General features: G+C 40.7%; 1 pseudogene; it reads left to right on the top strand.

The window, feature by feature from the left end:
* The first annotated feature begins 3,516 nt into the window (after window positions 1-3,516).
* LOC101278301 (oocyte-expressed protein homolog) lies at window positions 3,517-4,081 on the top strand (annotated as a pseudogene).
* The last annotated feature ends 14,079 nt before the right edge of the window (window positions 4,082-18,160 follow it).

The following is an 18,160-nucleotide window of genomic DNA, read 5'->3' as shown; positions in this document are numbered from 1 at the left end:
TATAATGAGTATTTATCTTTAACATTCACATGAAGATCGTGTCTGCAAACCTCAGCAGTTTCAGGATACTGCCAGATAAAGATGTTTTCATTTACGTTTCAATTTTTACTGCTTAATCGCATCCCTTACGGATCAAGGATGCATACATTTTCAGGGCTAGAAGATTAGGCAAAAAAGTCATTACAATTCTTTCTGTGTCCAGTCTGGGTTGACAAGAAGTCCTCGGCGTTTTTTTCTGACAGTCTTGCTTTGGAGACAACAAAAAGTTAAATCAGAGATATGGGGATATATATTTATGTATAGCTGATTCACTTTGTTATACAGCAGAAACTAACACACCATTGTAAAGCAATTATACTCCAATAAAGGTGTTAAAAAAGAAAGTTAAATCATAAATATTCCAAAGACAATCCTTTATACCTAGCATATCAGTAAGTATGGGTATTAGGGAAAAAGTAAGAGGTAGTTTCTGCCTTCAGGAAATGTACACAATTGTTGGAAAGTTTATGTGTGTATCTATATACTATGAGAAAGAGCCAGAATGAGAGAAAGAGAGACATGGAAGCAAAATATAGACAAATATTTAACAAAATATAGCATTTGTACTACAGACATTAGGAAGGGAGAAGAAACTGTGAGCAGGAGTTAATCAGAGAAGGCTTCATAGAGGAGAGGGTAGGATTCAAGTAGTTATAGTAGAGAAGAGAAAGTATTCCACATAAAGAGAATGGCACAAGCAAAGACACTAAGATATTCCCTCCTTTTTTATTAATCCACTCAACATTTATCAAGCACTTCGCACCAGGACTGCTAACCAGTAGTTTCAAAGATGAGCTGAAAGATGGAAACCATGCTCTCTCCCTTCACGGGAGTGGCTTAGGAGCCATTCAATCTTCTAACCCAGTATCTACTCTGCAATCAGATTTTTTGAACGTTTATCAAAAAGTTGAAGCTTCTGCTACTTTCTCAATGCATCTTCTTTTTTAAAAACCCTCTATCCAGTTCACCTGTATTCTCATATCTTTCATGAGATTATTTTCCACCTGCTGCTCTCACAGTCCACAGCATTAGCAGTTCTGGGAGCAAACACTAGAAACCCAGCCGAGATGTGTGGGTTGATGAAGCTCAGCAATGAAATGACCCATAACCAGAGCCACCCAAGTTCAGCTAAAGGATGATTGTGATTTGGAGCAGCCAAGGACCACTGCCATCTGACAGTGGGGAAACTGACTCCTTGGAGAAAATCAGGATAATGACCTGCCAGCCCCTGCCAACTGGAACTAAGCGTGGGCAGATAGAATCAGACTCCTCTCCCTGCCCTGAACCCTGAACAGTTAGGGTCACATCCATTCCAAGAGCAAGGGCAGCTCCAGAGAACACTGTGAAATGGGTCTTTGGTCATCAGTGCCCTATTACTCTCTTATTTGATTCTCCTTTAGAGGCTCCTTCTCTGTCCAATTCTCTGTTTCTTCAGGCCAGCCACAGGCTTCCCAGAGCCTCCTCCCCAAAGTGGGTGGACTTTTCCTTTGCCCACATGGAGGCATGTGAGCATGGCTGGAGATAATCAAGCAATTGGACAGGTCAGTTTCTGTATATTCATCATAACCTTCTACTTCAATAGGAAAATAGAAGTCATCTCCCCTTCCCACCATGAAATTCCCCACCCACCTGCATATACATGTTCATCATCTCCTCTCCTACCATTTCAACACAGAGTTGTTAAGAGCATGGAGTTAGACTACAAAGGTTCAAGGCCTGGCTCTACCACTTAGCAATGTGATCTTGGATAAATTGTTTAGCCTCTCTGAGCCTCAGATTCCTTGAGAGTAAAATAGGGGGAATTTTAGAACCACCTCATCAGGTTGTTGTGAACTTATAAGGGAAAGCCAATGACCATTACAGTGATCCATAAAGCAAACCCTAAGTTTATTTATTTGCCAGGCAAGGGAACATGTACCAGTGAAGAAGTTCACTGCGGTGGGGAGAGAGGTGTATATATAAATAAATAAATGGGCAGGTGGGGCTCACAGTGGTAATACTAATTAAGAATAATAAGTAGGAATGTACTCTTATTCAGAGGATTCAATTGTTTAATCCATGGTAAAGCATTTGAAACATTGCCTGGCATATAAGAAACCCTCAAAAATGCCACCTTTCATTATTTATTACTAACCTGTTCCGAATCTTGTTCTCTCACTATCTCAGGGATTTTACTCTTGAATTTTCAGTTCTCTCCGTCTCTACTGGATCATTCCCGTTAGCATTCAAATATATTCTACAACCTCCATACATAAGCCTTCTCTTTCCCTTAGTAAAGATGAAGATGGAACCTTAAATTCAATGGTGAAAAGACAGATTTATATTATAAATGATTTGGAGAAAACAGGGAGCCAGCTAAAAATAAAACCAAAGTTGCATCAGTACTTCCCACTTTACACCAGGAAAATCTCCTATTGGATCAAAGATCTCAGCTTAAATAATGAAACTATAAATATACTGTAAGAAATCATGAGAGAACTCTTTAATAAACTCAGAGTGGGAAAAGCCTTCTTAACTATGACACAAAACTCAAGAGCCATAAACAAAAAGATTTATATTTTTTTTTTTTTTTTTTTTTTGCCGCACCGCATGGCATGTGGGATCTTAGTTCCCTGAGGAATCAAACCTGCACCCCCTGCAGTGGAAGCGCGGAGTCAACCACCGGACCGCCAGGGAAGTCCCAAGATTTATAAATTTGACAATATAAAAATCAAACATTTCTGCAAGGCAAAAGCCACCATAGGGCTTCCCTGGTGGCGCAGTGGTTGAGAGTCCGCCTGCCAATGCAGGGAACACGGGTTCGGGCCCCGGTCCGGGAGGATCCCACACGCCGCGGAGCAGCTGAGCCCGTGAGCCATGGCCACTGAGCCTGCGCGTCCGGAGCCTGTGCTCCGCAATGGGAGAGGCCGCAAGAGTGAGAGGCCCGCGTACCGCAAAAAAAAAAAAAAAAAAAAAAAAAAAATCCACCATAAACAAATTCAAAAGACAAACAACAAACTGGGAAAATAAATTCCAAAGATAAATAACAAACTGGGAAAACACATTTACATCGTTATATTGCAAACAAAGGGCTACTTTTCCTATAGCATGTATAAAGTGCTAAGAAAAAAAACCCATAACCTGGGGCTTCCCTGGTGTCGCAGTGGTTGAGAGTCCGCCTGCCGATGCAGGGAACACGGGTTCGTGCCCCGGTCCGGGAAGATCCCACATGCCGCGGAGCGGCTGGGCCTGTGAGCCATGGCCGCTGGGCCTGCGCGTCCGGAGCCTGTGCTCCGCAACGGGAGAGGCCACAACAGTGAGAGGCCCGTGTACCGCAAAAAAAAACCCAAAAACCAGTAACTCTCTTTTTTGAATGGACAACAATCCCCAAAAAAGGAAATACAAATATCTTTTAAACATAAAAAGATGTTCAATCTCACTCATAATGAAAGAATACAAATTATAATTATCCAGAGCTACCATTTTTCACTTACCAGATTAGCAAAGGTCAAAAGCCAGATAATACTCTGTGTTAATGAGGTTATGGGGAAAGAAAATCCCGCGAGAGCTGCTCGCCCCTGACCCGCGGGCTGCCGGTTCCAGCACAGCCGACTACGCGGGCGCTGCCGAGGCTCTGGGGGACGGGCTGCTGGGGTTCCCACTTCCGCCGCCACGGATTCGCTCCCGGCCGTGGTGGTTTCCTGTGCAGTAGCTGAGGAACCTGCTGGTGTTTTATTTGGAGGCGTGGCTGGCCGACTCGATCTTCGGCCCAGACCGAGCCGTGGTTCCGGAAGTGGAGTGGATGAGCCAGGCCCTGCTGACGATGGACGCAGTTCACGCCGGGAAGTTGGTGGAAATCACCGTCTTCGGGCCGCCGGCTGTCCAGCGCCGGGTGAAGAGCGTGCTCCTGAGCCTGGCGCCGAGTCACCGGGAGCAGCGCGCCCGAGCTGAGAAGATGGAACAACTCGAGGAGTTCTTGAAGGCCCAGGCACCAGGCCCCCAGGTCCCCCAGCGTCCAGTTGCGTAAGTGTTGTCAGGAGCATGAGAACAGTTCTCCTTCTGCTACTAAAGTTCAAGAGAAGCAAATATTCTTAAATCTATGCATTTATTTTTTTCCTGTACCTTGATGGATAGTGGTTTGATTATTTTGATGCTGATTATTATTTTGCTGATTAATTTACATTCCTATGAGCAATGGTTATTGCTCATAGGAATATAAATTCGTGCAACTATGAAGGAGAGTTTAGCATTATCATTCAAAATCATAACTGTTCATCCCTTTGATCCAGCAAATTCTTTCATTTATTTATTTGAATTTTATTTTTTTTATACAGCATGTTCTTATTAGTTATCTATTTTAAACATATTAGTGTATATACGTAAGCAAATTCTACTTAGAGAAATTTATCCTGCAAATTACACATACACACACTTCCAAAACAACACATATATAAGGTTATTCATTGCAACATTGTTTGTAAGTTAAAAGCATTAGAAGTAAGTGTGTCCTCCATCAAAAAGAGTTAAATAAACTTTGGTGCATTTGCACAAAGAAATAAGATACCAGCTTCTCCTCTGCCCAGCCTGTGAATGTCAGCTTTCCTCTACACTCAGTCGCAGGTCTTCTTCATTCTCACTCTCAGTAGTGTCTCCCATGCCATGGCTTTAAATGTCTTCATAGAAAATAGCTCATTTCAGAAACCTAATCGTCATCTTTGTTGTTTCACTCTCCCACATTCCCTTCACCAAATACCACTAACCCAGCTCAAAAATATTTTGAGTTTTTTAAACAGCTTTATTGATGTGTAACTGACATGAAATAAACTGCCCATAATTAAGATAAAATAGGTGTATTATTTAGTTTTGACACAGGTACACTCCCAAAACTATCACCACAATCAAGATAATAAACAAATCCATTACCCCCAAAAGTTTCCTAATGCCCCCTTGGAATCCTGCCAGCCCACCCCCCCATCACCCCACACCCCCATCCCCAAGCAGTAACTGATATGCTTGCTGTCACTATAGCTCATTTTACACTTTCTTGAACTTTAAATAAATAGAATCATACAGTATGAACTCTTTGTCAGACTTCTTTCATGCATCATAATTATTTTACAATTCATCTACATTGTTGTATGCATTAATAGCTCATTCCTTTTTTTGCTGAGTAGTGTTCCACTGTATGGAAATATCACAATTGTTTAAACTCACCTATTGATGAACATTTTTGATCCTTTCCACATTTAGCTATTACATATCAAGTTGTTATGGATGCAAAAATATATTTAATCCATCCAGTTCCCTTCATTTAAAAAAAAAGTAATATGTTTCTTCTTTCTATTTTTTAAAAAATATTTATTTATCTGGTTGCACTGGGTCTTAGTTGCAGCGTGTGGGATCTTTAGTTGTGGCATGTGAACTCTTAGTTGCAGCATATGGGATCTAGTTCCCTGACCAGGGGTCAAACCCGGGCCCCCTGCACTGGGAGTCTTATCCACTGGACTGCCAGGGAAGTCCCTCTTCTTTCTATTTTTAATGCCTCACTTAGTCTGCAATTATCTCTAATGAGTAGATGTAAGGTTCCTTAACTGATCTTTTATCTTCTACTCTTCATCCTACCCAATTCATTCTCCATCCTACAACTACAGTTAACTTCAATATATATGAGTGCACAGTCCTTTCTTATTTAAAGTCCTTCAATGACCACCACTCTCCACTCTCCTCCCACCCACCCAGTATACTAAGAATAAAACCCAAACTCCATAGCCTAAAGATAATCCAACCTGCCTTACCCAACCTATCCTCTTTAACTTATATAGTACCACCATCTCTCATGGTTATGCTTCTTGACCTACATGATCTTTCTCTCATTTCCTCAGAATAAAATTAAGGATTATAAAACAACTACCTAAATTTCCTCCTGCTCTTGAAGAGGTTACAGTGAGATGGATTGACCCATTTAAGAAGTGAAGCAAGGAGTCTTTGATCTAAGGAAGAAGGAAAATGAACAAGGCCAAAAAGTATGCAGGTCCTTGATGCTGATGGTCAAGGTTAAAGGCAAGTCCAGGTGGGTCACCAAGTCTTTTCATAGATAAAGGCCACAGAAAAGCAACCCAAAATAAAATATGTACAGCTGAAAACAACGGTATGAAACTTAAAAAGATGAAAATTATTAGTGATGATTACTGATATGGAATACAGACAAGGGAAATCTAATATAAAAATAATTGATATTCCTAAAGAAAAGAAGCAAATGGTAAAACAAAAAGTTCTGAAAGATTTAATGACAAAAAGAGAAGACTTAATCCACCAGAAAATTTTTCCCAGGAAAATCAAAGTGTAATTTTGTGTCCAATCAATTGTACTTGAAACATAAAGGTAAGAAACAGACTTTCTCAAATAAGCAACAGTTCATGAAATTTAGTGCTCACAAGCTCTTTGAGAGTCATCCAACATCAAAATACAGCAAGCCAAAAGAAACTAGAAATGGAGGTTCCATGGCCAATGAATGGTGGGTCATTAAACTCATTCAATGGTTTAAAGAAAAAGCAGTGCTGTGAGAATTATGTTTACCAGAGAGAGCAAATTTATTAATCTTGATAAGGTAAAAGTAAAAATAGGCTTACCAGAAGTGTGGTCTTGAAGGGATGAGGTAAGGATAGTGTCAAGTTTCTCATCTTCAGAGCAGGAAGTCCATAGATACTGTTCAAGTGGAAGTCTTTTGGTATTTGGGGGGTTTTTTTGTTTGTTTCATATATTTATTTTATTATTTATTTATTTATTTTGGGCTGTGTTGGGTCTTTGTTGCTGTGTGCAGACTTTTTCTAGTTGCAGTGAGCGGGGGCTACTCTTCGTTGTGGTACACGGGCTTCTCGTTGCAGTGGTTTCATTTGTTGCAGAGCACAGGCTCTAGGCGCATGGGCTTCAGTAGTTGTGGCACGTGGGCTCATTAGTTGTGGCTCGCGGGCTCTGGAGCACAGTAGTTGTGGTGCACGGGCTTAGTTGCTCCGCCGCCTGTGGGATCTTCCTGGACCAGGGCTCGAACCCATGTCCCCTGCATTGGCAGGTGGATTCTTAACCACTGTGCCACCAGGGAAGTCCCTTGTTTTTTTTTTTAAGTGAAAGAATCTTCTGAAATTTTAGACTTATCTTTTAGGAAATAAAATTGCTTGATATGAAGAAATTCTTATTAATCTGAGGTTGAGCAATTCTGTCAATTTCATTTGTTTTTCTCCTGTTAAATTCAAGTAAAGAAAAATTGAATGCTTTTTATTTTTGAAAAGCATTTATGATGAGATCCTATTTTTTTTAAATAATTTTATTTTTGGCTGCATTGGGTCTTTGTTGCTGCGCACGGGCTTCCTCTAGTTGCGGTGAGCAGGGGCTGCCCTTCATGGCAGTGTGCGGGCTTCTCGTTACGGTGGCTTCTCTCGTTGTGGAGCACAGGCTCTAGGCACACAGGCTTCAGTAGCTGTGGCACACGGGCTCTAGAGCACAGGCTCAGTAGTTGTGGCACACGGGCTTAGTTGTTCCGTGGTGTGTGGGATCTTCCTGGACCAGGGCTCGAACCTGTGTCCCCTGCATTGGCAGGTGGATTCTTAACCACTGCGCCACCAGGGAAGCCCTCTGAGATCCTATTTTTATAGAATTATATCTATACACGCATAAGGATACATATAAAGAGAGATGATGACAAAGATCTTGTCTGCCAAAAGTTAATGATGATTATTTCTGGGTAGTTGATAGTGGGTTTTGTTTTGCTTGGTTTTTTGTTTTCTACTTTCTTCTTTAACTTTTCTGTAGTGCTTAATTTTTGGTGGTAAGCATGAATCAGTTTACAAAACCCATACGTTTTAATAGGGTGTCTGCCTTCTGAGCTATCACAGGGTATGGCTGGGAAGAGGGAAGTTGACCAGAAGGCCCACTGATCATGGGCCTCACACTTTACAAAGACAAGAAACTCAGATTTTTCAATGTTCTCTCCAAAATGAAGATGCACATATTGTAACTGAGATACACTGACAAAATTAAATGTTTAAAACGTAGCACATTTTCTTCTTTTTAAAATTATACCTGGAGCTTCAAGATATCCATGCCTCTTTCACACCCTGAGAAGCCCTGTATACATTATTCACAGTTAAGAAATGCCAGTTTAACACAATGGGAAGGGTAGGACCCAGAGGAGGAATCCTGGTTCTCCCTTCCACGTCCTAGATTATGCCCAGTTTTGAGCTTTCTACCAGGCGAATACTATGCAATCCTGATACTGTCATCTACAGAGCTGCAAGCATTGAACAAAACTAGTCCTGGTTAGGTAATGCACAGATTTTGTGTTATGATGGTCATAGCTGATTAATTGCTTAGATTTGGCTTGACTTTGGTCTGCCTTTGATCTGATCACTCAATTTCTAATTTTACTACTTGACTTCAGAAAAAACTCACTGCTTTTCTTACTAGATCTATGATTAAATTATCCGCATTTTTTTTAACTTACATCACATCTATGGGTATCAGTTCCTACTTATTCCTTGGCTCACTGTTTCTTGACCCCTGGCTGGCTGTAGTAGTGTGATATTGGACAAAATGGACCAAGAAAGCAGTGCAACTCACTAGCTTATTAAAGTTTCTATAGCAGTGAAAAGTGAAAAGGATTCATGAGAGTGTTGAGAAATTCTGGCCAGATCAACATCCAGGTTGATGAAACTGAGTACCTCGTGGGAAGCTGGTCCTGGGACTCATGGGTTCTCCCTGCCCGTAAGGTGTGATAGAAATAGTTTTAGAAATAGAAATAGAATCAAGTGATCAGATCAAAGGCAGACTTACCCTACAAGGAATCCTAAAGAGACTCCTTCAAATGAGGTAAAAAGACCTTAGACAGTAACTCTAATTCTCACAAAGAAACAAAGAGCACCAGTAAAGGTAGCTACATAGGTAAATATATATAAAAGACAGCATAAGTTTATCCTTGTTAGTAACTTTTTCCTTCTATATGATTTAAAAGACAGATGCAAAAAGCAATAATTATAAAACTGTGGATGGGCTTATAATTCATAAAGATGTATAGTTGTAGGACAATAGTAACATAAAGAAAAGAAGAGAAAAGGAGTGATACTGAAGTAGAAAAAAAATCAGAGAAAATAAATAAAAATACAATAAATCCTAGCTCTGCTAGTTCTATAATCTTGAGCAATTTTTTTACCCCATCCTGAGTCTCAGTATTCTCCATACAGAGTGTAATATTTACCTTATCCTTAAGTAAAATGATATTTATTTTACAAGCTTGTTGAATGGATTAGTGAAAACAATTTTCTGGAAACATTTTGCACAATGATTTGCACAGGTGCTCAATAAATGCTAGAACTGCTTCTTCTGAGTAATGGGTACTTGGCAGTTTATTATACTACTTTCTTGACTTTTCTGTATCTTGAAAATTTTTTACAGTAAGAAAAAAATTTTAGTGCCAGCTTCATTCCTTTTATGGTCTTTTCTTTGCTTCTTTCTGATTTAATCTATAATTTGATGAATGAGCCTAGAGAAAGAGGAGGTTAACTCTAAATGACTAACTAAGTTATCTCCACAAGGATTTTCTTAGGGGATGCAAGCAGATGAAACATGAATTAGGAAGTTCTCAACTCCACTTTGCACAGAGGTATGTCACATAAATTTAAAATGCAAAAATCCAGATTAACGAAGACCATTGTTTGTCTTTGTCCCCTGTCCTCTGGGACAGCCGCCAATGATACACACTTCGTGGTCTCCTTGTCTTTGTATAATCCCCAACCCGGAAGTGTGGGCTGGATCTAACAAGTCACATCTGATAAATAGAATGCAATAAAGGTGATGGGCTGTCACTTCTGAGATTTAGTTATAAACAACTGTGACTCTGTCTTGATGGTTTTCTTTCTCTCTCTGGCTCTGCTCACTTGCTTGCTCTGGTGAAGCAAATGTACATATTGTGAGCTGCCCCATGGAGTGACCCACAAGTAAGGAACTGTAGGAAGCCTCTGGCCAAAATCCACGTGTGTGAACTTGGAAATGAATCCGTTTCCAATTGACCTGGAGATGACTAGCTCTGCTGACACCTTGATAGTAGAAAGCCTAAACCACAGGACCCAGATAAGCAGCACCAGATGCCTGACCCAGAGACTGAGAGATAATAAATGTTGTTGCTTTAAGCTGCTAAATGTTGGGGTAATTTTTTATACAACAACACACAACTAAGACACCTGTTTCTTGACAAAAGGAATCAGTGTAGAATGTCTATAAAGATCTTCTATGGATTCAAAATATGATAAGGCTTTCCAAAAATCAACTTACACAAATTTTTTTGGAACACTTCTTTTGCAGAAAGCATATTTATATATGCTTTATAGGAGTTATATAAGAGTAAATAGGAGTCACACTGACCACCCAGAACATCCTTATAAAAATTTAAAGTTAAAATTTAAGGTTACCTTAAGGTTCTCCTTGTCTGTTTGTTTTTCCCAATCACTCTTATTGTCCCAGTTCCTCTACACAAAATTAATTTGTCAAAAAGAAGGAGGAGCAAGAAGAGGAGGAGGAGGAAGAGGAAGAGGAGAAAAAAAAGAAGAAGAAACAACCAGAGAGGTCATCAAGTTTTCATTGGCCAGATGAGATTTACAAACCAGACTTTTAAAAATACTTTGCATGCCAAGAAGATTCACTGAGAAAAGTAATTTCCTACACTGATGGCTATTCTCTACCTGAATCATGAAGACACCTCCTGAATTTTCTGGAGCAGTCCCAATTTCAAATCTTCTGCTCCACTTTCCCCTAAGTCAACTTGTACTTGACACAATCACATGTGCTGATTTGGGTTTGGAAATAATGGGTCCCTAAAATCCTGAATTGCTCTTGAACTAGGCTTGTGTCATTGGTGGGCACAGTATATCAACTCACCTACTAATTATTCACTGAGATCCTTTGATAGCTTCAGTGCTCTGCTATGACAGTCAAAAGAAGGAGTGGAGGGCTTCCCTGGTGGCGCAGTGGTTGAGAGTCCGCCTGCCGATGCAGGGGACACGGGTTCATGCCCCGGTCCAGGAAGATCCCACATGCCGCGGAGCAGCTGGGCCCGTGAGCCATGGCCTCTGAGCCTGCGCGTCCGGAGCCTGTGCTCCGCAACGGGAGAGGCCACAACAGTAAGAGTCCCGCGTACCGCAAAAAAAAAAAAAAAAAAAAAGGAGCGGAATCTTACAGAAGCCTATAGCATATTTGGGGAGACTGAACAGCATATGTGAAGGTACAGAGCAATCAATTAACTGGCTTCTGGATGTAAGAGGTAACTCAGTCGTTCAGAAAAGGAAGGGATCCTTGAGAACTAAAGAAATCTTAGGAGTCGTCATGGAGGAGGAGGAGGACTTGAGATGGAACAAAGGAAGAGTTGACTTCATTTTTGCTGTTCAGAAGTACAAGGTGGGACACAATGAAATCACAGAACAATTAAGAAAAGAGAACACGTGTGGAGGCATACCTCAAAGGTAGGTTGAATATGAAGAATGTTCCTAGTCCAGTGCTATGTATCTGATCATTGTAATAATGTTAATCACTCCTTTAACGCCTATTACTTGCCAAGCACTATGTTAAACACTACACACTTACTATCTCATTTATTCTTTTCTTTTTTTTTAGTTTTTATTGGAGTATAGTTGCTTTACAATATTGTGTCAGTTTCTACTGTACAGCAAAGTGAATCATCATTTACTCTTTATAAATAAGACTTACTATTCTTTACAGACAAGAACACTGAGGGGCCCAGAGAAGTTAAATAACTCACCTGAGGTCACAAGCTAATATGTGGCAGAGCCAAGATTTGTAATAGGGAAGAACAAATCTCACTCCATATTGGATCTGTTTCTTTTACTTTAACCTTTGTTTTCTATTGCTTTTGCTACAAGTTAAGAATGTTGCCTGTAGCCTGAAATATATAGGACAGCCCATTCTCAAAGCTCTGACCTTTAAAAGTGTAACACTTTTCCATTGATATAGAGATTAAAAAGTTGCACAACAGCACATTTGTCTTATTGGAGGTTTACAGGAACATCATGACCTGACCTACATGGACAGCTGCTAGAACAAAGGATTCTGACACCAAGAAGTTTGCAACAACTAACCATGCCCCTCCCGTTTAGTATAAAAGAAGCCTGAGGGCTTCCCTGGTGGCGCAGTGGTTGAGAGTCTGCCTGCTGATGCAGGGGACACGGGTTCCAACCCTGGTCTAGGAGGATCCCCCATGCCACGGAGCAACTGGGCCCATGAGCCACAACTACTGAGCCTGCGCGTCTGGAGCCATGCTCCGCAACGAGAGGCCACAACAGTGAGAAGCCCGCACACCACGATGAAGAGTGGCCCCCGCTCGCTGCAACTGGAGAAAGCCCTCGCACAGAAACGAAGACCCAACACAGCCAAAAATAAATAAATTTATAAAAACTAAATAAAATTTAAAAATAAATAAGCCTGAATTCTAACTTGGGTAAGATAGTTCTTTAGGACACTAGTTCATCATCTTCTCTGACGCCTGGCTTTCCAGATAAAGTCACTATTCCTTGCCCCAACAACTTGTCTCTCAACTTATTGGCCTGTTGTGTGGTGAGCAGTACAAGCCTGGACTCAGCAACTGATTCAAGTCCAGGTATGACTGACACCAAAGCTCAAGCTCCTCGCCATGATGCTATCCTAAAATCGAGTATAGAAAACTGCCCAAGAAACATTAGTGCTGAAACTCTTCTGCAAACTCTTCATAGGTAAGTGTCCCACCTGGCCAACCTGAGAGTTCCATCTAATGGGTAGTGAGGACAGACCAAGTGCAGGGGTACTGCACAGCGTAGGAAGCACATACCCTTCCAGTCTTGGCCATACTACTCTCCAGCTGTGGAACTCCTGCAAAGCCACTGACTCTTATTTTCCCTGTGTGGTCTTTAAGGTCACGGTCACCTCTAAACTCTATGTGCAGTATTTGTTTTGCACGCAGAAGGCTTACTTCTCATGACTACACCAAAAATATCCTAACACAATGGTGGGATGTATTGATTTCAAACATCCTTTTTTTGTAGCTCTGAGCTACTAACCTACCACCTAATAAACATGTCTTTGTTCTCCTTGGATGTAACAACAAATGCACATAAGTAATTGCATTAAAACTTATGTGTCATCAATTATTACTACTCACTTTGGGCTCAAGAAGTGCAAAGCCTCAAGGCAAAATGGAAGCTCTAACTTATTTTGCAAAGAAGGTAAAAGACAAAAGACATGTGAATTCTTAAGAAGCTAGAAGGAGGCTTGTTTCTGTCGCTCCTAATTCAACTCTCAAACCTAACCTGGTGGTGTTCAAAACATTTCTATGAAGGGAAAATATCTCACCATCTACAGAGACTTCAGTATTCTTTTATCCCAAGGAAACTAAAATAGTTCCTATTTTTGTTAATTGGACATATCTTCACATTAGGTTATTGCTTTTTTCTGTTTTGCTTTGTGTTTCCCTGATTGGCTTATTGAACTCAGTTTCACATAATCCTTTGAGCAATATCCCCAAAACGGCAGTGTTGTGTTTAACCTAGTTCTATGACGTAAACTCCTTTCCTTCATACTTTAAATGGAAATGTTTTCTTATTGTTCTAATCCCCCATATTCATTTCTGGGATGTTATTCCTCATAAAAGCTCTTTCTCATTACAGAAAATGAGAAGCATAAACAGCGTGGACCTCCTAATGTAGAGTGATGAGAATGTTCTAGAGTAAATGTGGCTAGATCGCAGCTGGTTCTTCTACGTGTCAACATGCATATTAGGAGAAACTGGAATGGGGCTTGAATTTTATTCTCTTCCAGAATTTGGGATCTCATTCACTGCATTCTTCTGTTTCAGAATTTGGAATACTGAAGGATACTATTAAGTCAGAAACTGAAGGGTTAGAGATTTTACCCTACTTGCAAGCTAACAAGTAAGGCTGCTATATACAGTTGTATATACATGACAGTGACTGAAGAATACACACCGTTTGGACATAGACAAAACTGTTTATTAATCACAACAAAATCAGCACCCAAAGCAATATCTTGCATCAGTTCCCAAAACCCCCATCCCCACAGAGGGACACAGTGGGGACCAGATGTCACCTAGGCAGTCACTGGGGTGCATCGCAAGAGAGAAATCCCCAAATTAGGAAAAACTGATTTATGTAGGGCTACTACTGGCTTGCCCATTCTCCCCTCCAGAGAAATAAAGAGGTTTTATTTTTCCTCTGGAGTGTAAGCAAATCTCTTCAGGGAGAGGAAGAAGATTTTTACTAACCTGGAATGTGTCTAGGGAGGGAGACATTTACAAGCTCTATTATGTCTAGCTTCCAAGGTCATTTGCTCTGCAAACATCCTTGAACCAATGGTCCAAAAAGTATAGGAAATGCCATGAAGAACTGCCTTCCAAAGCAGATAGGACTGGGGACGGAAAGTGAGTGCTGTCTCCAGAAAGCAATTTACCCCAGCAAAGCCCACGAGTCTTGGGCCTCCCTCCCAGACCAGCCCCGACCTGCGTGCTCTGGACTCCAGGCTGCCGGTTCACATCCCAACCCTAAATCAGGGAGAAGCTGAATCCCAAAACGTAGTGAACTCTCAGCTGAAAACCAGAAAAGACCTGGCAGAGAGGGGGGAAAAAATCCGTTAGACAGAAATCAGAATAATCAAATAATAAGGTGGTACTTGGGAGAGAATGGTTTTTAGAGAATTTTCTAAGCTGATCTGAATGCCTCATTGCTTTCTTATATGATATGCATAGGCTTGGACAAGGCAGGGAAGAAACAGATTAAAGTGCCTGTCAGTTTACACAATATCCCTGGAGTATAGGGATTGCTCAGAGAGCCCTCAGGTTAAGCCAAAGGAGAAATGATATTACCCAAGATGGGTTCAGGGTGGAAGAGAATTTATCCTGTAATGTCCATGTCCACAGTCCATGCAGTCTGACTCTATTATGTAGACAGACCTGCCAGGAGGAGCTCGCATAGCAGCCCCCATGATTATAACCAATTAAGATGCTTCCGTAGTATATTTCTATTTCTCAGAGTGAAAAACTGGTCTGAAATGGGACAAGCTATCGTTGACAACCCAAGGTACCAATGAGTGTACTGCTTGGAAATATCGTAGTGGTTCTTTGGCGAGAATAGCTTTGAAACTGGGTTATGCTCTCAGCAACAAATCACCGAGTGTTCCTGAAAAACTGAAAGCATTTTGTCTGGGGAAGAGGCATTACTTCTATTTTCTAGCTAAGGTATTTTCTGGCGTTCTGGGGAGGCAAACAGCCAAGATACAGTCTCTTCAGGCTTTCATTTGCTGAGAAAAATGGCCCTTCAGAATCTGTGACATTTTGGGCGCATTAAGCTGAGTGAAATTTGGGGTCATCTAACAGGTTAATGATCCGAATCATTAAACGGGCTACACTAATCTTCCTTCCCACAAGAACAATGTCAGTCGTTTGACTTCTAAAAATGAGGGCACTAGGAAACAGAAGTTGAGATGGGAAAAATTGTGGGCAGCTTGTATGCTCTTTAAACAAGTTCAGGTTCTAATTCAAGAGGAAGAACGTTTACAGGGGTCTTCTCTCTGCACACAAATTATATCTTTAAATATATACACAAATTGTTTTTTTCCTTTGCTTTTAGAATGCTAGTGCTATAAATTAAGTGTTAATTGCTTGGTTTATTGTAGTTAAAATATGCTTTATATACTATGATTAAATTAACCTCTCTTTGGAACTTCCCTGGCAGTCCAGTGGTTAAGAATCCATGCTTCCCAACTGGCAAAGGATTAATCTCCAAAATTTATAAGGAACTCATGCAGCTCAATAACAAAAAAACAACCCAATCCAAAAATGGGCAGAAGACCTAAATAGGCATTTCTCCAAAGAAGATATACAGACTGCCAACAAACACATGAAAGGATGCTCAACATCACTAATCATTAGAGAAATGCAAATCAAAACTACAATGAGATATCACCTCACACCAGTCAGAATGGCCATCATCAAAAAATCTAGAAACAATAAATGCTGGAGAGGGTGTGGAGAAAAGGGAACCCTCTTACACTGTTGGTGGGAATGTAAATTGATACAGCCACTGTGGAGAACAGTATGGAGGTTCCTTAAAAAAACTACAAATAGAACTACCATATGACCCAGCAATCCCACTACTGGGCATATACCCTGAGAAAACCATAATTCAAAAAGAATCATGTACCAAAATGTTCATTACAGCTCTATTTACAATAGCCCGGAGATGGAAACAACCTAAGTGTCCATCATCGGATGAATGGATAAAGAAGATGTGGCACATATATACAATGGAATATTACTCAGCCATAAAAAGAAACGAAATTGAGCTATTTGTAATGAGGTGGATAGACCTAGAGTCTGTCATACAGAGTGAAGTAAGTCAGAAAGAGAGAGACAAATACCGTATGCTAACACATATATATGGAATTTAAGGGGAAAAATGTCATGAAGAACCTAGGGGTAAAACAGGAATAAAGACACAGACCTACTAGAGAATGGACTTGAGGATATGGGGAGGGGGAAGGGTAAACTGTGACAAAGCGAGAGAGAGGCATGGACATATATGCACTACCAAACGTAAGGTAGATAGCTAGTGGGAAGCAGCCGCATAGCACAGGGAGATCAGCTTGGTGCTTTGTGACCGCCTGGAGGGGTGGGATAGGGAGGGTGGGAGGGAGGGAGACGCAAGCGGGAAGAGATATGGGAACACATGTATATATATAACTGATTCATTTTGTTGTGAAGCAGAAACTAACACACCATTGTAAAGCCATTATACTCCAATAAAGAAGTTAAAAAAAAAAAAAAAAGAATCCATGCTTCCACTGCAGGGGCCATGGGTTCAATCCCTGGTTGGGGAACTAGGATCCTGCATGCCAAGCAGTGCAGCCAAAAAAAAAAAATTAAAAAATAAATTAAGCTCTCTTTGTAAACCAGCCATTATGCCTTCATTTGTGTATCTTTGCTTCATAAAATACTGTATTCACAATCTTCTAAGCTTCTAACCTTTAGGAGTATTTACTTAGCCATTATGTCATTCAAACTCAGATTTTTCCATTTTTAATCTCGAGGATTATTCAATCCTTGATATCTGGGACAACGTTAAATGTGCTAGAAACAATGCTTCCAAGTCCTTACCTCTCCCTATTTCCTATGTGTGTTCAAGCCATTAAGTCTTTCTTTTTTTTTTTTTAATAAATTTATTATTTATTTATTTTTGGCTGCGTTGTGTCTTCGTGGCTGCACGCGGGCTTCCTCTAGTTGCGGCAAGCTGGGGCTACTCTTTGTTGCGGTGCGCAGGCATCTCATTGCAGTGCTTCTCTTCTTGCGGAGCGTGGGCTCTAGGCGCGCGGGCTTCACTAGTTGTGGCACGCGGGCTAAATAATTGTGGCTTACAGCCTTTGTTGCTCTGCAACATGTGGGATCTTCCTGGACCAGGGCTTGAATCCATGTCCCCTGCATTGGCAGGCGGATTCTTAACCACTGCGCCGCCAGGGAAGCCCAAAACCATTAACTCTTAAGAAAATATTTCTTCACGAAAAATGTTTTCCCAGACAAGCTTTGATGGTCATCTGAGGTGGACAAACCCAGAGGTGCCACAAGCAGGTCAGTCTAACACAAAGGACACACCATAAATGAGTGGTGATTCTACTCTGGAAAATAAATTTCTACCAAGAGGAGTGGTACTCAGGCATCATCCAGTATTACAGAAGAAGGAAATCCTGTCTCTCTTAAACAAAACAGAATCCAGAACCTCCAAAGTTCATAGGTGGGAAGTGAAAATCCAGATAGGAAAGTCTCTGAAAAAGTGACTTGTTTTAGTCCCACTCTGTGGTAGGCAGAATTCTTAGATGACCCCCAAATAACATGTAATCCCCTCTCCTTGGCATATGGGTAGAATCTGTGAATATGATGAGCTATTACTCCTGTGATTAGATTACATTATATGGCACAGTTGACTTTTTTTAATTGTAAAAAACACTACATAAAATTTACCATCTTAACCATGTTAAAGTGTACAGTTCAGTAGTGTTAATTATAACCAAATTGTTGTGCAGCAGATCTCCAAAACTTTTTCATCTT

This window comes from Orcinus orca, chromosome 10 (assembly GCF_937001465.1).
Source record: "Orcinus orca chromosome 10, mOrcOrc1.1, whole genome shotgun sequence".
Lineage (NCBI taxonomy): Eukaryota > Metazoa > Chordata > Mammalia > Artiodactyla > Delphinidae > Orcinus > Orcinus orca.
Note: the sequence above shows the minus strand (reverse complement) of the source record. Positions and strands in the feature narration are given on the sequence as shown.